The 21,657-nt window shown below is 39.7% G+C and overlaps 1 protein-coding gene and 1 long non-coding RNA gene across 16 annotated transcripts in view; one reads left to right on the top strand and one right to left on the bottom strand.

Annotated features, from left to right (window-relative positions):
• The window catches only part of LRRC8B (leucine rich repeat containing 8 VRAC subunit B), a 79,412-nt gene that overhangs the window by 6,996 nt on the left and 50,759 nt on the right, over positions 1–21,657 (top strand). The window lies entirely within an intron of this gene.
• LOC125755324 (uncharacterized) lies at positions 8,187–21,237 on the bottom strand. The gene is made up of 2 exons (XR_007411528.1): positions 19,921–21,237; positions 8,187–18,680 (listed from the first exon to the last, which is right to left on the bottom strand). It is a non-coding gene; the product is annotated as an uncharacterized LOC125755324 (long non-coding RNA).

Here is a 21,657-nt window from a genome sequence, read left to right as displayed (position 1 = left end):
ATTTCTCCCTCAGTGACACACCAACTTTGTTCCTACCTCAGGGATTTCTCAATTGCTATACTGTGTCCAGAAATGCTCTTTATGAATTTTCATGAATGCTTCCTTCTCAATGAAAGGTCAGCTCAAATGGGACTTCAGAGATACTTTCTCTGACCTCCTCTGATAAAGTTCCTATGCCCCCCTCACCTACCCCATCATAGTCTTTCTGATCTTGATTAATTGCTTATTTTTCTCCTATTCCCCTTACCTGAAATTGAATGAATGGGTCTTCCTTGTTTACCTGCTCTTGAGCCTGGTATATAGTAAGCTTTCCAAACTATTGCATGTGATATTGGGCAAATTTTTTTACTTCTTTGAACAGAGATTGGGGCTAATACTTGCACTGTCCATTTCAAAGAATAAATGAGGGAGTCACTGTACTAAATGTACTTTTGTTTCCCCAAAACTTGTTATTTGTCTTTTTTTTTTTTTTTTTTTTGTTATTTGTCTTTAGGCTCCATATTTTTTGTGAATAGCAATACTATTTACCCAATTACATCACCCATAGAACTCTAGAAGTCATTCTGGGCTTCTCCTTGCCTCATTCCCCAAAACTGCTCCTTATACAGTTTGTAACCAATTTGTCCAGGGGCCATGCCCTTCAGTTTTTTCCCATCTGCACCCTTCCTGCACAGCGCTTTTACTGCCTTGAGTATCTTCCAGGATAACTGCTAATGGTCTTCCAGCTGGTTGTTCAGTTTGTAGTCTTCTGTATCCTCCACCCTGCAAGTTAGTTGTCCATACTGCAGGAAAATAATCATTCTGAAAGGCAAATCTCATACCATGACTGCCCAGTTCAATAACCTTTAATGACTTGCTTTGCCACAGGATCAAGTCCAAAGGCCTTGGTGAACCATATAATCAAGTCTTCCTTTGTCTGCTTCCACAATTTTCCAGCTTCACCTCTTGCCACCCTGTCATTTCTAAATCACCAATGCATCCACCATGGACAGTGTGCATGGTCACAGTCGCATACCAGCCATCCTAAACTATTTGCAGTATAGGGAGCAAGGCATGAGGTAGCCAGGTGGCTGTACTCTATGGCTTTGTTCCTTCCCTCTACTTGGGGTGCTAGTAGCCTCTTGTCAAACATCTGCCCATTTTTCAAGGATCAGTTCAAGCATACCTATACTGAAAGACCTTTGCAGACGCCCTCTCTCTGCCTGCCACCCAGCAGAGCTCCACATTCCCTCCCCTGTGCTGCCTCTGGGTTTTGTACACCTGTTGTAATACCTATGCCAGAGAACACATCTGTCACCTCCTAGGTGCCCCATAAGGATTGTTTTGTTCATCTCCTGGGCTTCCTGGCCCAGACATCATGCTTGGCATATACATGAATTTCTGGGAAAGAATTAGGAATAAAACCCCACATACTTATTACCTAGTCCTGAGATTTGTGTCGGTAAATACTTTTGACTGATATTTGACCAAAATTTGAAAACTCTCTATGAAGATTAGAAGTAGGAAGCAATTTTGCGTATATATGCTGTTAATAGATATCAGTTGAATGGCCAAAATATTTTGTCAATGAGCTAGTGTTTACTGAATATTTACTGTTTTGAGTTATGGATTTGGTAACTTGCAGGGGATGCTTCCGACAGATTTTGCACTTTTCTGAAATAGTCTTGGTTTTGTTTATTAGAAGTAAAAACTTCTTAAGTCAGTGCAAGCTCTTGGCTTAGAGGTAGTTTAGAGTAATATCTCTGAATGTTTTTCTTCTAGATCTCTAAAAGGATTTTGAAAAACTATGTGCTCTCCTCATACATTTTAAAAGTTAATATCTAGGGGTACCTGGGTGGCTCAGTTGGTTAAGCATCTGACCTGGACTCAGGTCATGATCTTAGGGTCCTGGATCAAGCCCCATGTTGGGCTCCCCACTCAGTGAGGAGTCTGCTTGTCTCTCTCCCTCTGCCCCTCCCCTGCTTGTGCTCTCTCTGTGTGTCTCAAATAAATAAAACATTTCAAAATAAATAAATATAAGTTAATAACTAAAGTTTTTAATTATGATTTAAATAGTTGTGAAAGATGACATTTGATACTATACTGATTTCCTTTAATTATTTTTTTTAAAAGATTTTATTTATTTATTTATTCATGATAGTCACACAGAGAGAGAGAGAGAGGCAGAGACACAGGCAGAGGGAGAAGCAGGCTCCATGCAGGGAGCCCGACGTGGGATTCGATCCTGGATCTCCAGGATCATGCGCCGGGCCAAAGGCAGGCACTAAACCACTGCGCTACCCAGGGATCCCTATACTGATTTCCTTTAAAAACTCTTTGTAATGTACCCAATGGAAGCTAAATTAAATACCAAAACGATTTCATGTCTATTATAACATCATCTAAAAAACATATGAATAAAAAACATATGAACAAGCTTTTCCAGAAGTCAGGAATTTTACATAGTTGTTTCATTTATGGAACTCATTTCATTTCTCTTTTCCTATAAAACTTAATCCCAGTGTAACATTCTTATGTTTGAAAATCTTTCATTGATTACCTTTTCAAACTCTTAAGAGACACACACATTTACGAGTACTGTATATCTTTTTTAAAACTTCTTGTGACAATAAGGCCCTGTTAAATAAAATTTCTTTTGGATTAAGTTGTCATGATTTTTACTAGTAAACAATTGATCAGAACAACAAGTATATTAAAATTTTGATGAATCATTTTTAGATATAGGTACACTTTTGCAGGCAAATTATCTCTCAGTGAGATGCTTGGGGCTTAAAAATAGTTTATACATAAATATTACTTATTGGTAGAGTAAGGTAGCCTTTATTATCAAATCAAGTGTTTCTTTTTTTAATGTAGTATTTAAGAAATCTTGCTACATAAATAAGTATATAGGGAAGAAGGTAGTATAATTTTACTGTTTCTTTTTTAGAGGAGAGGAAGGGCAGAGGAAAAGAGAGTATCTTAAGGAAGCTCCGCACCTAGCATGGAGCTGGACACAGGGCTCCATCTCACGACCCTGAGATCATAACCTGAGCCAAAATCAAAAGTCGGATGTTAAACTGATTGAGTCACCCAGGTGCCCCTACTCTATTTTTTAAACTCCTAGTTACATGCCAAAAGTTAGCTAGTGATTGATCACAAAAATGATTTTCAGTTTTTCTTTTCTTTTCAGTTTTCTATTGTCTATTGATTAGGTCTTGCTCTAGCATTTGAAGCAAAAAAATTGGAAACTTCCCCCTGACTCCAAAAAGATTTGTTTCTTAGTCATGAAAGTCATTCACTTTCATTGCATCTATAACTTTTACAGGTATTTCAAAATGGCCCTCTGCTTGGGGCTTGGAGAGTTTTATATCCCAAGGCAATGCACTCACTGTAAGCAGACTCCTGAAAAATGAAATATTTGCCTTTCTTTCAGAATGTGGGAAAAGATAAATGGTGAAAAAGGAAAAAGGAGCTGGCTAGAATCAAGAGGACATCTGGTGTTTTGAAGCAGGCACTTTTAGACAAAGATTAATTGGTGATCTAGAGTAGATTCTACCAAAGTACCCTTCTCTCCAAAAAATGACCCCCAAACCTCAGACCCTGTTTGAAGATCAACTGATTTGGCTGCTACAGAAAACTTTTCAGTCAAATTAGCTATCAACTCTAAGGGAAAGGGCCCCTAACAGGCCAATTTAAAGACTTCCTCTTGCAGTGGGTGAGGGGGGTGGGGGTGGGGGGGGACAGGAACATTCACTAGGGAATGAGAGTGGTTCGAGCACACTGACTTCTTTATATATAACCAATGTAAGCTAATTTGATACCAAAGTGATTTAATCACCATCATCCACTTTAAAAACACACAAACTCCCAGAACAGTTAGAAATTATACATAACTTTTTATACTCATTGTTAGACTGGAAAATAGAACATTGCAAAAAAAACAAAACAAAACAAACAAAAACCAAAAAACAACAACATTGGTAAAGATCACCAGACCCTTATTTGACTGATAGTGAGCTGGGTGAGTAGGTGACTGATTTCTTTCTTTCTTTCTTTTTTTTTTTTTTAAGATTTTATTTATTTATTCTTGAGATACACACACATACAGAGAGAGAAAGAAAGAGAGAGAGGCAGAGACACAGGCAGAGGGAGAAGCAGGCTCCATGCAGGGAGCCCGAAGTGGGACTCGATCCCTAGTCTTCAGGATCACGCCCTGGGCCAAAGGTGGCGCTAAACCACTGAGCCATCCGGGCCCACCCTAGGTGACTGATTTCTAAGAATAAGTCTCAATCCTACTGGAGAGAAAAAACGTGTTTTTCAGAGATTTGTCAAAAATGATAATTTCTAGGGTTCCTGGAAGCATCCAGCTCCCTGCTCAGCTGGGAGTCTGCTTCCCCCTCCTTCACCCCCACTTCGTGCTCTCTCTCAAATAAATAAGATCTTTCAAAAAAAAGAATGCTAATTTCTTCCCAGGAGGAGGTTCTGAATTACAGCATGCAAAAATGTTTGGTTCCAGGCTAGATTTGGGACTTTTTTTTCTTTACAGAGTAATGCGTCCTGAAGGGAGAGGAGTTGAGCCTGGCTGTCATCCTGTTGAATAAAGAGGCTTTACTGGGGTCCTCCCATTTCCTGGATGCTCTGGCCTTGTATGAGTGAACTCTAGAGTGTTGCCTGCTGTTGTACCTCCCTCCAAAAGCTTATGGCAAATCTCTCCTGAAGCACTTTACGGGAAGCCCCACCACATTACTTATCTTTGTAGATTACTTTTTTTTTTGGTAGATTACTTTTAACATACTAAAACATTTATTCTCCTGATGACCTGCAGTAGGTGGGGCAAATATATTTGCATGATATAAATGTGGAAATGGAGTTTGTAAAGGGACACGTGGCTTGTCTAAGCAAACCCAACAAGTTAGCGGCAGATCTGATATCTGACGAAGCAGCTTTTTCTACGGTATATTGCTTGGCTCCTTTTCCCAGATGTGTTATAAAAGGCGCTAAGGATTGGAAAACTTCCCGTAAGGATTAAGCAAAATAGATATGCTTGCAACATGCTTAGTAAAATGCACGCTGTTAGCAGGCCCCCCGACCCTTAAAAAAAAAAAAAAAAAAAAAGAATGCATTTGAGTTTTTTGTTCTCCCATGCTTTATTTTGTAGCTTTTAAAAAATTAAATCATTTGGGGTTTTTTTGAGCACTTAATGTGTGCTAGGCATTGTGCCAGGCACTGGGAATAAATCCAACAGTGAAAAGAGAAAAAAAACCCTTTTGCATGGAGCATACATCCTAGAGGAGGGGAATATAGATAATAAGTGCAAGATAAAATGTCATGTGCTATATGCTATGAAGAAAAATAAAGCAGTATAAAGGGCTAGAAGGTGGTTGGTGTGGGGTTTAGATAGGTGGTCAGGGACAGCATCCCTGAGGTGGGGACTTGAAAGGACCTGAGTATTATGCTCACCTGAATCTGAGTTCAAAGCCTTGGCCTTATTTGGGTAAGTTGATTCAAGTCATGGTATTCTAGTGTCATGTGGAAGAGACCTTACAGAGTATCTGTTGATTTTTAACTTTATGTCATAGATATCCTTGAGAGTTTCTCAGGATAATACGCATACACTCATATGCATAGCATTTTAACATGCCTTGAGATCAACCTTAGATCCCCTCACGTTCGCATCCCTGGTCTAATTCAGTCCTTTCTTTTTACTAATAAGACATTAAGGTTGAGAAAGGCAAAGTAAAAATTGTCCGCAGAGTCATAACTAGTTAGTGGCTGTGTAAAGATTCCCACAAAGTTGTCTGTTGCTTTTTCCGCTAAAATCTGTAAGTTTCTAGAGTGGTTTTGTTTTGTTTTGTTTTTGAGAGAGGGAAGGGGGGAGAGGAAGATGCTGAGGGAGAGAGAATCCATGCCCAGTGCTGAGCCAAACATGGGGCTGTATCTCATGACCCTGAGATCATGACCTGAGCTGAAATCAAGAATCGGACACTTAATTGACTTGAGCCACCCAGGCATCCCAGTTGCTAGAGTGTTAAACTCTCTCAAACAGGGATGCCTGGGTGGCTCAGCAGTTGAGCCATCTGCCTTTGGCCTAGGGCATGATCCCGGAGTCCCTGGATCGAGTCCCATATTGGGCTCCCTGCATGGAGCCTGCTTCTCCTCCCTCTGCCTGTGTCTCTGTCTGCCTCTCTCTCTGTGTCTCTCATAAATAAATAAATTAAAAAAATTTTTAAATATGTTTAAAAAAAACTCAAACAACTGTAGTCTATGAAGCATCTCCTGCTTTTTTTTTTTTGTATATACATCATTTTTATTTACATAGAGTAAAACCTGTGTCGTAAAAAGCCTATGGTAGTAAAACAAGTAATTTATGTAGCTAGTAAGGATCCTTTCCCTATTTCCTGACAAGTAATAATGTTAATAAATCGCAGGTATTCCAAATACTCTAGAAAGGAAGACACGGCTGGCAGCAAAAAGGAAAGAGAAGAAAAAGATCTTGGGAAGATTTCTTACAGATGAAACTTGGGCCCATCATGACTTTAAAGAGCATAGAGGGCCTGATCGTGCCTTTGAAGATCTCTGAACCTAGGGAGAGCAGAGGGGCTGCACATGGGAATGGCCTTGTCCCAGTTTCAACAGGGGCAGTGCCTCCCTAAGATGAAACAACAGTCACCCCCCACTCACTACACAGTGATTTCCTTTTGGGACATTTTATACAAAAACTTGGAAGATGAATGTGTCACTTTCAGAAAAATATCCATTGTATCAACTTATATTCTCAGCCACACTTTCTTAACATATGTCTCAACTTTCAGTATTACAAAGTAACCAAAAAATCGTAATAGTAATCATCCATACTGTGAGATGAGTACCTGATTTCCCAAATTGCAAGCTGTTGTAAAAATTTCTATTTGCATACAAGATTTTCTAACAAAATATATTTGGCTTTAAAACCTCAGAAATCTAGCAAGTCTACCTTCTGTAAATAATGATATTGAACTTTTAGGCTGCTTCCTACTGTGGCCTACTTAAAGACAAAACCCACTTTTTCAGTAGCTTGCCCATTAGTGTACTGACAGCTCTGATAGAAGAAACTTTAGCCTTTTCTCTCTTAATCAGTGAAAGGCCCTTTCCCCCATATTCCCCATCCCCACCCCCATTTTTGGGTATTTCTAGCCTACTTTTCCATCTGTGTGCCTTGTTACTATGGTGATGGGCACCATAGAAATAGAGAACAAAGCAGATGTAATGCGCATCTCCTACATGGTTTACAGTGCTAAAAAGGGATCTAGGTTTTTCAGGCATGGCTTGATCTTTATTGGTGGCAGAACTGGACCAGCCCAACTTGGGGGAGTACCTGGGGTTACAAGCTGATTTTGGCTTCACTATTCCCATTGTTCTGCACTTCACCAGACCTTTCTCTACCCATGAGTTATGAAGGTGAAGGAAGAGAAATGGGAGCCTGCAGAGAGGATATAGTACAGAAATTAGTGCCTCGGAGTCAACCCACCACAAAAGACCAATATTCCTGCCAAAGCATATTCCGTGAGCGGGAATCTTGGACTGGTTTTAAGGTTTACTTGTTCCTAATCCTATTGCTTGATTTTGCATTATTTGACTGAATCTTTCAATAGAGCAGATATGCTAGTTTAGGTTTTTCTTCCTTTCAAGGTACTTAAATTCTTTTTTTAAAAAATCTTGATGACTAACAGCTTGTAGTGTTAGCTCCCATTCATTGAATTTAAGTGGTTAAATTACTAATGTGTGCTTATTGTATGCTTGCTTAGGATTACAATGAAATGTTTCCTAGATATGGTAGGAATTGGTGTCTTCCATAACATCTGGTAGAAGGTGCCGATAGGTATTTTTTTACATTTTATAAAGCAGTCTTTACACCTAATGTGGGGCTTGAAGTTACATCGCTGAGATCAAGAGGCATGTGCCCTACTGACTGTGCCAGCCTGGTGCCCTCCCGTAGGTATTTTTTAACCTTCCACATGCCTTGTTTTTCATATATTCTATCTTCACGAATCATATTCTTGAGTGCTTCTAAATTACCCAAAGATTAAATACAGTGTTCCAGTTACTCCAACTTCCAGACAATTATTTATTATATTATTATTTTTTTTTTTTTTTTGAGAGAGAGAGAGAGTGCCTGTATGCAAGTGAGGGTGGAAGGAGAGGCAGAGGGCAAGGGAGAGAGAACCTTTTTTTTTTAAGATTTTATTTATTAGAGAGAGAACCCGGACAGGAGAGGAGCTGAGGGAGAGCATAAACAGGCTCCCTGCTGAGCGGACACAGGGCTTGATCCTAGGACCCTGAGATGATGATCTGAGCTGAAGTTGGACACTTAACTGATTGAGTCACTCAGGCATTGGAGGGACTCTTAAAGAGCATGTACAGGGTAAAATAATTTAGCATAGTGTTTTAGATATAAAGTCCTTGCGTATGAACAAAGTTTTGGAGCTAAGGAAGTTGAATGTTCCATGTCCCCATTGCACTATAGCATGAGAGCCTGAAGTTCCTTCTAGCTGTAACTTATTATTTCTTTGGCCATGTGGTTCCTTTCTTTTTACCCGATAAACCTGTATTTTGCCTGTTTGTTATCTGCTGTTATGGCTTACACACTGGTGTGAAAATATGCTTAGGTTAACCCCATACTCTATGACTTTCTTATATACTTACACAGTGTACCCCTCTCTACAAAGGCAGCTTTCCCCCTTTGTGGAATGAATGAAGACATCCCTGGAGTGGGAGTTGGGAGACACGGTGCTGACGCTGGCTTAGCCTCCACCTGGAGTGGGCTTGGAGATGCATTTATTTTATTTCATTTTAATTCAGTTAATTAGCATATAGTGTATTATTAGCTTCAAAGGTAGAGTTCAGTGATTCATCAGTTGTATGTAACACCCAGTGCTGGGGGAACCAGGGTGGCTCAGTGGCTCAGTGGTTTAGTGTCTGCCTTGAGCTCAGGGTATGATCTGGGGTCCTGGGATCGAGTCCTGTATCAGGTTCCCCACAGGGAGCCTGCTTCTCTCTCTGCCTGTGTTTCTGCCTCCTCTCCCAGTGTCTTTCTCATGAATAAATAAATAAAATCTGAAACACACACACACACACACAAACCCATACCCAGTGCTCATTGCATCACATGCCATCCTTAATGCCCATCACCCAGTTATCCCACCCCCCTACCTCCCTCGCCTCCAGCAACCCACAGTTTGTTCCTACGGTTAAGAGTCTCTTATGGTTTGTCTCCTCTCTGATTTTGTCTGATTTTATTTTTCCCTCCCTTCCCCTATGCTCCTCTATTTTGTTTCTTAAATTCCACATGGGAGTGAAATCATATGATGATTTTCTTTCCCTGGTTGACTTAGCATAATACCCTCTAGTTCCACCTACATCTTTGCAAATGGCAAGATTTCTTTTCTCTTTTTTGATGACTGAGTAGTATTCCATTGTATGTATATACCACATCTTCTTTATCTATTCGTCTGTCAGTGGCCATCTGGGCTCTTTCCATAGTTTGGCTTTTGTGGACATTGCTGCTATAAACATAGGGGAGCAGGTGCCCTTTGAGATCACTACATTTGTATCTTTGGGATAAATACCTAGTAGTGTGATTGCTAGGTCATAGGATGTCTCTATTTTTAACTTTTTGAGGAACCTCCACACTGTTTTCCAGAGTGGCTGCACCAGTTTGCATTTTCACCAGCAGTGTAAGAGAATTCTCCTTTCTCTACATCCTCCCCAACAATCATCATTTCCTGGCTTGTTAATTTTAACCATTCTGACTGGCGTGAGGTGATATCTCATTGTGGTTTACCCTGATGCTAAGTAATGTTGAGCATTTTTCCATATGTCTGTTGGCTGTTTGTCTTCTTTGAAGAAAAGTCTATTCATGTCTTCTGTCCATTTCTTGACCATATTATTCTTTGGGCATTTGGAAATGCATTTTTAACCATATAAGCAGCACACAGGTTAATCAGGAGGAGCCACAAGGAAGGTTTTAAAACCACGGCAGCCCCGGTGGCGCAGCAGTTTGGCGCCGCAGTTTGGCGCCACCTGCAGCCTGGGGTGTGATCCTGGAGACCCGGGATCGAGTCCCACATCGGGCTCCCTGCGTGGAGCCTGCTTCTCTCTCTGTCTGTGTCTATGAATAAATAAATAAAATCTCTCTCTGTGTCTATGAATAAATAAATAAAATCTTAAAAAAAAAAGGAAGGTTTTAAAACCAAAGGTGACATCAGATTTGTTTGGGGACATAATGAAGGTATAGAGGATGTGTTGGAGAGTGTTGGAGATAAAAGAGATTATCTTGGGAGACCAAGTAGAGCAGTGGGGTTGGAAAAGAGGAGACTAATATGAAAGAAATTTGAGAAAGAAGTCATAAGATTAAGTTGTCCCATTTCCTTTCATCACAAGGATCCTATGGCAATTACTTAATACAAACTATGCTCACCAAAGTTTTACTGGTCTGTGTTACTCCTAACTTTTCAATTGTTTTTCATAGAAGGAATAGAATACTCTCCTGATTACTTATTGGGTTCCCCAAAAGCCTCAAATTTCAGAGTATTATTGAACATATATTGGCACAACTTTAAAAATCATAGCTTCCGCTATAGACTGCTTGCCTCCCTCCCTTAATTCATATGTTGAAACCTAACCTCCAAGGTGAGGATATTAGGAAGTGGAGACTTTGGGAATTGATGAAGCCATGAGGGTGGAGCTCTTATAAAAGAGAATCCAGAGAGCTGCCTTGCCCCTCCTCCTATGTGAGAACATAGTAGAGAAGAGATTCGTCTATGAACCAAGAAGTGAGTTCTTACCAGACACCAAATCTTCTGGCATCTTGATATTGGACTTTGCGGCCTCTGAAAGTATGAGAAATTAATGTTTGTTGATGAAGCATCCCCATCTATGGTAGTTTGTTATAGCAGCCTGAATGGACTAAGACGGCTTCTTAGCATGGATATCCTGTGACTGGAAATGAGAAGAGACTTGTTAGGAGAAGTAATATTTGTTCTGTGGGAAGAATAATGACTCTGTGCACAGGAGAGGTCTGCTGACACCAGGTAATCACTCCATGCAGGACAGCTCCTTGTCTTCCAGAAGGCCTGAAAACTGTGGGCAGATTGGCTATATTTTATAGCCAGAAGAGAACAGAGCTTGTATTTGTGGAGAGTTTACTCCTTTGTGGGTGACTGTTCTCTGATCCCTCCTAGGCGAAGGGAGTTTCCGTTGCTTTTGATGGTATCATCAATGGGAAGGTAGAAAGCAGGCTAGCTAGTATTATTTCTGTTTCTTTGATTAAAAAGCTGGCGTCCTGATAGATTGCGTAGCTTGGCTAAAGTTAAGGTAGTTGGTAGGCAGGATTCAGTTCACTCTGCTCAGTCACCTTGCTCAGACTTCTGCTGCACTTTTTACTGAATGAAGGAGGGCATGGAGAAATGCACATTTCATCTTTTGTTGGTTCCATGGAGATAAGCTACTCTTTATTCTTCTCAGATATCTCTTGGGAGATCATTCCTGGGGCGCCTGGGTGGCTCAGCGGTTGGGCATCTGCCTTCGGCTCACGTCATGATCCTGGGATCCTGGGATCGAGTCCCACCTCAGGCTCCCTGCGTGGAGCCTACTTCTCCTTCTGCCTGTGTCTCTGCCTCTCCCTCTCTGTGTCTCTCATGAATAAATAAATAAAATCTTTAAAAAAAAAAAAAGGAATTATTCCCATTCGTGCTAGTTCTACTATTACGAGTTTACTAGTTGTTCAGGCTTAGGTAAATCACACAATTGCTTCAGTTGCTTCATCTGTAATGATGACCCTCCTGGAGTTGTTGGAAGCATTAAATAAGTTAACTGACATAAAGGGTTTAGAAGAATATTTAAGGTATGGTTACCTTGTGATGAGCACCAGCTTCTGTGATTCTCATAATGAACTGCTGTGATTCTCATAATCAGCTACTTCAGCCTCACATCAGCTGGGGCCTAAGCATTCCCACACGGAGCTTGTTTTGTCTTATTTACCTGGAAGGAACTCGTAGGGCAAGTTCTACTTGATTCTTTGGATAGTTTGTAATTTGTCATTTCAGTTAACTAGGCTTAAATGGACTTTTTCCCTGGTCATTTTTAAAGTACAGTCAAATTGCTTAATGTTGACAAATTAGGCTTGCATAGTTATTGATCAAATAGACACACTATAGACAAATTAAGGAGAAATTAGAGCTGTCCCAGCCCCAGATCAGAAAAGTCTCTTGAGTTTTTGTTATAGCCTGGAACTTTTTCAATCCTCAAGTTGTCCAAAATTCGATTTTGAATTACTCAGCAGAGAGACAAGTAAAAAAGAAAACTGAAACCCCAAAAAACAATAGTTTCATGTTTTTAATGGATATTTGGGGATAGGTAGGCTTTAACCTTGGAAAATCTTTCATGCAAATTGACCATCATGGGTACAGTACTCAGTCACACAAGTTGAGGTGTTATAAAAATTATTTTTATTTGTTAGAAATTCTAGAATTCCTCTGTGTTTTTTTTTTTTTTTTTTCCTCCCGTTGGACATGAAGGTAACAGAATCAGAGACTGGTAGTTTCCTTATTTTAAAGAGTCTATATGAGAGAAGGTTTATTCTAATCATCTCATTTTTGATAGACAAACCATGATAACCATGATTTGAAAAATCTCTGTGAGCGTGTGTTTATGGAGAGCAAGATGTAAGGATACACAGGGGTTACCTGGTGTGTGCAGGGGGAGAGGAAGGAGAGGAAGGAAATTCTTGTTCTCTAGTTTACCCTTTTGATTCTTGTGTTTTTCCTCTCCAGGGAAGTCCTCAGAGATGTGGCACATGGTGAAGTCTTACAAAAAAACTTCTTAAACAAAATGTTTCCTTTCCTAATGAGATTCTGCTCTACTGCTTTGTTGTCAGTGTGCTGGGAATTTTGAAATATCCTCTGCGTATTTCTGTGGTTTTAACCTAATAATTTTATTTGGATTTACCAGGTATAGCAGCTGTTGTTTTCACCGACTATTGCTAAATTGCATTAATGTCCAAAGTTGAAAAACTCTTTTTTTTTTTCTATGTTGGCCAAGATTATTTAGAGTTTTATAAAATGTAAGGCTTTTCTCCAACTCTTGTAATTTTCATTTTCTTGCAAGAAAACTTATAATATGAATATTCTAAAGGATGGCTTAGGCTGAACATCTCTCTCCGGACACTGGTGCAGCTTGTAGTGTGGTATGTAGAACAGTGTTTTCCTGATAAAATCATCTATCCTCTTTTCTGCTGGGAGAAGGAGAGACCTCAATTCCATTGTAATTTAAGTAGTGTTTGGTGTGATATGTTATGGTTGCAGTTTGATATTAATGATTATCCTTTGGCAAAGCAGACTGCAGTGAGGGGCCAACGGCTTTAAAAATGCCCTCAGAGAGCATAAACTTGGAATTACAACAGCTTTGTTAGATAATTCTGCAGTTTTGTTCGGAGGGAATCAGATGATGAATTTTGCCTTTCCATTTAATTATTTCACGTAACATGATTCTTTGTAAATATTTTGCTTTCTATGCAATTTCTTTTTAGGGCTTCTTCAGTTAGTCTGAATTGCAAGGTCGTGGCTTTTGAAATCTCAGAAAGATATGCTCTTATATTGCTCATAGGGTTAATTTTGTGGGTTCTGAATCCCACCTGATCTCTATACTATCTATCATATTCCCATTTTCTCTGTTGAGAGCTTAAATTTTCCTCCTACATTCAGATTCTAAGGCGATAGTTTTACTTGTCAAATCATACAGCCAAGCATTTCTGCATTTATAGGTAACGATGTCTATCAACAACATGCCCTAACAATTACAAAGCTATTTTTACATGTGTAATTGAGTTTGATTCTGATAGTCCAGTGAGGCAAAGAGGGAGCATGGCTGCAGTTAATTCCTATTTTATGGGTGGGCTCTGAGAAATTACTCAGACCCAAAATAACACACAAACAGAAGGGTGGGAACAAGAATCCAGGCCTTTTAACTCCAGTCCAGTGTTATTTCTGCCTGTCATACTGGGCCATTGAACCCTGGTCTGTGCCATGAGACATTTCTCATATAAGGAGTCTGGTCAATATACTGTGTAAAATTGTATTTAAATTAGGTTTAAAGTCAATTGAATTTAACGCACTTCATAAAACCAAAGTAGTATTCTTAAGTTCTTTCCCTTCTAAGCATTTGTTATTGCTCTATATGTGTAGTGAGAGATGCTTTCCAGGCTAGGGACATTGTTAGTGAACAATTTAAGAGGTAAGGAACAACAAAAAAGCAATAAGAGAGACGTCCCAATGTGACATGACTAAGTGACAAGTTCAGTGGAAATGACGTAGGAGGTGAGACCTGAGCTGAGCTTTGCAGAATGACATAGAATTTGGAAAGATGGGGGTGGGTAGGGAGAGAAAATATCAAAGCAGAGCTTTGCAGGAAAGAATACATGTGATGCTGAAATAAATGTGGATGAAATGATATATCCAGGGTGGCTCAAAATAATCCTGAGCATGTGATGGGAGTTGGTAACTGTTGAAGCTGGATGAAGGAGATATTGGGGTTTCCTTATACTATTATTTATAGTTTTGTATATATTAGGAATTATCTTCCTGGTAAAAAGGTTAAAATATAAAAATGGTACAGAAAGGTACCAGGTTGGCCTACCTGGAATGAAGGGTTTATTCAAAGGCATAGTGGGAAATGATGTTGGAAAGGCAGTTGGAGATCAGATTTGGTGGGAGAGGGCGTTCATGACTATACACTGTAGAGTCTGGGTGAGTGCTAATAAACACTAGACTTCACTGACTGGACTTGAGTCTTACTTACTGCAAGGTCAAGGTGGACTTTCAGTGCAATCTGCCATCTTCATCAAGGATGAAAGGATGGCCGCAACCCACTTATGTCTTAGTAGGCCCTACGACATCTCATCTAGCATATTCAGTTCTGGAAGGCACCCGAGTTTCCGTGGTGGGACATCTTAGGCACAGAAGAGTATCTCACATTTTGCGAATCTTCCTAGCAGAATATTTCATTAACTGAAGGTTGTCTATCTGGAAGGGACTTATTTTCCCTTCTGCTACCCCTTTCCAGACCTCCTCTCTTGTGGGTCTAAGAGTGGGCAGTTAAATGGAAATATAATCATCACTATGATTCTCCAGTGATATGAAGATTTGTGTGCGTGGTGGATTCTAATCTCCTGAAGACCGATTTTAACAGAAGACTGAGTTATACGTGGTGGCTCTGAACCATTTAGAAAGCCTTGATGTGGGGCAGCCCGGGTGGCTCAGCGGTTTAGCGCTGCCTTCAGCCCAGGGCTTGATCCTGGAGACCGGGGATCGAGTCCCACATCGGGCTCCCTGCATGGAGCCTGCTTCTCCCTCTGCCTGTGTCTCTGCCTTTGTCTCTGTCTGTGCGTCTCTCATGAATAAATAAATTTAAAAAACGTTTTAAAAAAAGGAAAAAAGAAAGCCTGATGCTTTACTGTAGCTTTCTGAAGCAGAGCTCCTTCTTTTTTCCCATTTAAAATGTTTCTCTACTGCTAGGGAAAAGGAGGAAAGACATGTCAGAAATTTGGAGAGTTGGTAATATTAAGGAATGATTATTTGGATGGGATTCAGTGGCATGCTAGAGTGGACAAGAGCTGATTGTTGTGTTTTCAGGAACTTTGCAAGCCACGTGTTAAATACAGCCATTAAGCAATTAAATTATATAAACTTGAGATATAAAAATAAATGATACTCAAAGCTCATCACTTCCTAAACATTTTACTATACTTTGCTATTATCCATGCTCCTAAGATTACTTATGTCTCATGTATCTGCAGAGCTCAAGTCCTATATAATAGCATCTGTATCTTTGTTCTCAACCCTGCATTCAGTGCCATCATGTTAGTAGCTTGAAATTGACTCTGGTGAGAATAGTTAGGCCATGCAAATTGACAAAGACTACAAATCAGGTCCTTTTCTTCCCCTGCCGGGAACTGATTTATTGAATATCTACTGTTCAATTGATCTATTGAATATCTAGGTTATATTCAGGTTTTAAAGACTCTTTACCTTTTATTTATTTATTTATTTATTTATTTATTTATTTATTTATTTATTTATTTATTTATTTAATAAATTTTTATTTATCTATGATAGTCACACTCACAGAGAGATTGAGAGAGAGGCAGAGACACAGGCAGAGGGAGAAGCAGGCTCCATGCAGGGAGCCCGACGTGGGAGTCGATCCAGGGTCTCCAGGATCGCGCCCTGGGCCAAAGGCAGGTGCCAAACCGCTGCGCCACCCAGGGATCCCGACTCTTTACCTTTTAGAGATATATTCTGAAACAAGACAGATAGAATATGATATCTAGAATTTATTTCAAGTAATCCAGTGGGAGTGGGTATTTTGATTGTTGTATCAGAGTGATGGGCGCATGGGCTTCATTATGCCCTTTTTTTTTACTTATATGTATGTTTAAAATTTTCCATAATAAAAAAGTTTAAAGCAATAATTAAGGAATGCTACAGTGAAAATAAATAAGTTGCCTATACCCAACAGATAATCTGGTACCTGTCGGTCCCCCAAACTTTGATGCCAACATTCCATTGATAAAGTATTTTCTTTTTTTTTTTTAAGCATTTTTTAAAAATTTATTTACTCATGAGGGACACAGAGAGAGAGAGAAAGAGAGGTAGAGACACAGGCAGAGGGAGAAGAAGCAGGCCCCATACAGGGAGCCCTATGTGGGACTGACTCAATCCTGGGTCTCCAGGATCACACCCTGGGTCAAAGGTGGCGCTAAAACACTGAGCCACCCGGGCTGCCCGATAAAGTATTATTTTCTAAATGTAGATCCCTATTTGTAACTGTTCATATAGATCACTGAGTTTAAATGGCTGCTTTTCATGAAATAAAATCAAGAAATCACTATGTGCAGTTACCCATATCCATGAGGACAGAGGAATCCAGGAGAACCCTCCCTAAGACACTGAAAACCTCTCTCTTCACAGTGGGGGAAAAATGCATTTGTTGGAATGCAATCCTGTTTGCAGAACCAGTTGTACAAATAGATGAAAATGAATCAAGTTATTGCTCAGAGGGCTACTTTAGACTACATGACAGCTGTGTACCCTTTAGATTTATTTTCAGTCTAGCTGATTTGAGTCATTGCTCAAGAAAGGAGTGCTGTCAAGTGAATTGTCTTCTGTGCAGATGACAAGAGCCTTTCTAAACATTGCCTCGCTGGTACAAGTGATGTGTTTAGAATTGTTGGCCTATGAATTAAATTAGACCCAATCCAGTGACTTCAGAAGCATAGCATGGGTTGTGTACTGACTGCATTTCACAAAGGGTGCACAAGTACAGTGTGTTTCCTCATACACATCTAGACATCAAATGGAAAATGTGTAGTGTAAATTACATAGACTAAATCTCTTCTTCCCTAAGTTTAAAGTTCTTTTCATTTTATTCTTAATAGGAACTTAGATTATGGTAATACCTTCTTCTTGTCTTTGTGTCAGAATTCATAGTAACTAAATTCAGTTGACCAGAAAAAAAATGATGGTGAGTGAGGGAAAGCAAGTGGTCACTGTGATGATCCCATCACATGGTGTGGTGAGGAAATTATTAGGTTTTATAATTAGGATAGGGACGGACTGTAAGAACCTTGAAGAGAAAGTAGTCTAGAGTATTGTTCTGTAATTTTAAGTTATGTGAGTCTCCGGTCCGTGTAGAAATACACTTAGACTGTTCATTAGGTTTAACCACAGGGGAAAAAAAAAAATCAAAGTGTCAAACAATGAAAACAACAGATGTCAAACTCAGGTATCCTGGGTCAGACTAAAAGGAAGCCTAGACTGAAACAGAAAGTGAGATCAGGAAACCAGAAGTGAGAGTAGCATGCGTAGAACAAGAACCATAACTCATCCTCCTAAGACAGAGGCCAGACAGAGGAATCAATGGGAGAACCTGGAAGGTTTTGAGACCCAGCTGCAGTTTTCCCCATGTTAAAACTCCTTTGCACCTCTAACCTTTAGTGTCCTGTGGGGTCCCACCACAGTGTAAGTCCTGAAAGAATTTCTTCACAGTCTACAAATTGAAATCATGGTTCAAGAGTTAAGAGTGCAGATTGAGACGAGTGCTAATGAAAAACACATGTTAAATTCTTGAAGCGTAAGAATCACAGGACCATAATTGATTCATATACAATATTTTTTTGAGCCCGTATTATCTGGGCTATGCGTTGGGCGTACCACAGTGCACCCCACAGGTAAAAGCCCTGTGTTCTTGGAGCTTACTGCCTAGTGGGTAGATCTAGACAATAGACTAAATAATTATATAGTACATTAAACAGAGATAAATTAGAGGAAAACAACAGGAAATATTCTCCAGAATTAGATTCCCCAAGGATACATTTTCCAACTCTATCAAAGCTAACGAAGATTGATAGTTCTAAAGATACAAAACACACATCTGGAATTCCTTCATGTTTCTATTAATTCTGCTGATAAGCCAAATATATTCACTGTTTTTATAATTAGCAAGTTTAGAGCACAAATGAAGGTTGAAGTACTTTTTTTTTTTTTAAACTGAAGTAAAATGAAATACATGCCCTTACATATTTTGTGAGAGAGTTGGCAGTTCATGATCAGGAAGGCAATGGTGATTTCTGTCAGGTGTCTTTGATTACTTCCAATCCTGTTTACCTCCAAATGAACAGACAAGTAGAAGCCATTCAAAGCAAAGAGGCTGGGGTGTGTGTGTGTATATGTGTGTATGTGTATTACAAAACACAGACTTTATATATTAGTCAAGTTGATTGCCTTCATTAAAAATTAGTCTCATCTTTAAATGGAAATATTTAGAAAGGAGGGTACAAATGAATTTTTTATGGGAGATGGACCCAGATTACATTAAGTTTTTTTATCTTAAATGATTTTTTTTCCAAGTTACCAAGGTTATAAACCCAGTATTGGCCAGAGTCAGTACCAAAAATGTGCTAAAAATTCATTTATATGTCCTCCTCTCCCTGGGGGGCTTCAGTTTGTATTTCCAGCAGCCTACTAGACCTCACCATCTCTATGGCCCACAGATATTGCAAACTCAATATTTTAAAAACCACACTCATCACCCTCCACCAATTTTTAACCATTGACCATTGGCCCGGACTAGGGTGGTCACTTGTCCTTGAGCCCTGAGCATCTGGAACATCTAGTCTGCCACCAAGTCCTCTTGATCAATACCTGAGTAATCCAAGAATCTATGTCCATAAGCTATTTAGGAGAGTACCTGCTTGAGGGAGTTAAAAGTGTTTGCCTTTATCCCCTCTTCTCCTCCCATCTAGCCACATCTTTGTTTAAACCATCTTCCTTGTTTTACCCCTTGGACTATTGATCTGGTTCCCTACCTGCATTGTACATTTTCCCCTTCTAATGAATCCTCCATGCTACCACCAAAGCAGCAAATTCTAAATTTCTACACTTAAAATTTGACACTGACCAGATGACATCACCCCCTTGCATAAAACCCCTCACTGAGTCCATGACTTGGTGCCCATGTTTCTTTATGATCTAACTCTAAATGTCCTTTTGTTTCACCCTTCTCAGCTTTCCTACTGGCTTCACTCTTGAGAGCTGTACTCAGTCGAAACTTAACTATACCAGACCCCTTATACGAAACCTTAATTAGGTTAATAAATTATCTTTGATTTAAAGTGAAAGAGCAAAATTCACAGACTTGCTCATGGTCTTTAACTAGCACTTTATGATAAGGTCCTTTACCAGCCCCGGTTGATTCCTCTTTCCTTTCTCCATCTCTCCCAGCAGCCAGTATTTGTCAGATTTTCCCTCATAATAGTACTTAAATTCCTTCATCCCTGGTCATTTTCACTGACCCTCCCCTATTCGCATCTTTGCTAGTTATTGAATTACTACAGTAGGATCCTACCTGGTCCCCTGGTCTTTATTCTGTCTTGCTCTCTTTTCTTGCTGCCTGTATCTCCTGTGCCCACTCCCCCTCTGGTTAGTCTTCCTGAAACATCACTTGCATTCTGTTTTAGAATCTCTCATGGTTCTCTTTTGTGAGTCAAGTCAAGCTATACTCTTCATTCTGGAATCTTTTTTTCTTTTTTTTAAGTTTTTATTTATTTATTCATGAGAGATACACAGAGGCAGAGACATAGGCAGGGAGCCTGATGCGGGACTCGATCCTCAGACCGGGATCATGCCCTGAGCCAAAGGCATCAGACGCTCAACCACTGAGCCACCCAGGCATCCCATTCATTCTGGAATCTTAATCCTAGATGTCCTCACTATGTCATGTATTTGTGAAATCATTACCCTCTGACAGCGACTATTCTGTCCTCAGTAGGACCTGCTGCCTATGGCTCTTAACTCCAGGCCTCTTTTGCCTGGACAGCTTTGGATGGTGGGAAGAACATGATGGTTGATGTCAGTTATGGGATCAAGATTTTGTTCACAAAACGTGGCTTAGGCAGCTTGGTTTTTCCTCTCTGAACTGGTATCCTTATCATAAAGTCAAGCAAATGATTTCAATGACTTATGGGGAAGAATGCTCCATAAACTTTAAAGTGTCATGCTATGTATCTCGTTGTTTCAACCATATACTGTTTGTAATATATTTTGATGTTGATAATATATTTTCCCGTTGCCTAATCACTTGCTGTGTATTTCCTATCTTCCTAACTTTTATGTGTGTTTTAAGGGTAGACATAAGACGAAATATAAAAATAAAATGAATTCTCATTTGCTGATTATTATTCCTTCTTGTCTTATTCATCCCACACCATAGCAAACATTTAATAAGTTTTCCCCTATCAAGAGAATCCGATGTATAAAAGTGTAAAGTTTCAGGCACTATAGGAAAGGATAGTATTTGATACAGAGAGTGAGAGAGTAACAGGAAGAAAAGGTGCTAAGAGAGAAAGAGCCCATCTAGGGAACAGGCTTGCCTCAGTATTGACTTCTTTCATGGGTCCATGGGTAAGCTTAGGATTCAACTCCTAGGCAGTCTCTGCAACCTTTTTATACCTCAACAATAGAGTTGCCTCATTTTCTTAAGAGTAACCATTCTTGCACAGAATAAGCTTTCTACTGTTTGTTGAATTCACTTACCCACATACTTTTCCCACTGTTACATATCCATGTGAACACACAGTATGTTTATATGCATACGTATGTCAGTGGATTTGTCTATCACTCCTCGTAATTATTCACATTTCTCTTTCCCTTTAAATTTTTTTTTTTAAAGATATTTATTTATTTATTCATGAGAGACACAGAGAGAGAGAGAGAGAGAGAGGCAGAGACACAGGCAGAGGGAGAAGCAGGCTCCATGCAGGGAGCCCGATGTGGGACTCGATCCCAGGTCTACAGGATCACGCCCTGGGCCGAAGGCAGGCACTAAACCATGGAGCCACCCAGGCACCCCTAAATCTCATTGTCACATGTAGCAGGAGTGTGTGTCTGTTTTGTCTGCAGAGTAGCGCTGATAGTCACATTTGCAACGTGTTTGTGCAGTGACGGGGGTGCCTAAACACTTGATAAAGCCATAGGTACTTCCGGGAACTACCTTATTTATTTCAATTACTAAGAAACGTCCATAAAATTTGCATTATAATAGTAAAGTTATTTAAATCATATTTAAATTAATAAGCATAAGGAA

Source organism: Canis lupus, chromosome 6 (genome assembly GCF_003254725.2).
Source record: "Canis lupus dingo isolate Sandy chromosome 6, ASM325472v2, whole genome shotgun sequence".
Taxonomy (NCBI): domain Eukaryota; kingdom Metazoa; phylum Chordata; class Mammalia; order Carnivora; family Canidae; genus Canis; species Canis lupus.
The sequence above is the reverse complement of the archived record's forward strand: the minus strand, read 5'-3'. Positions and strand labels throughout refer to the sequence as shown.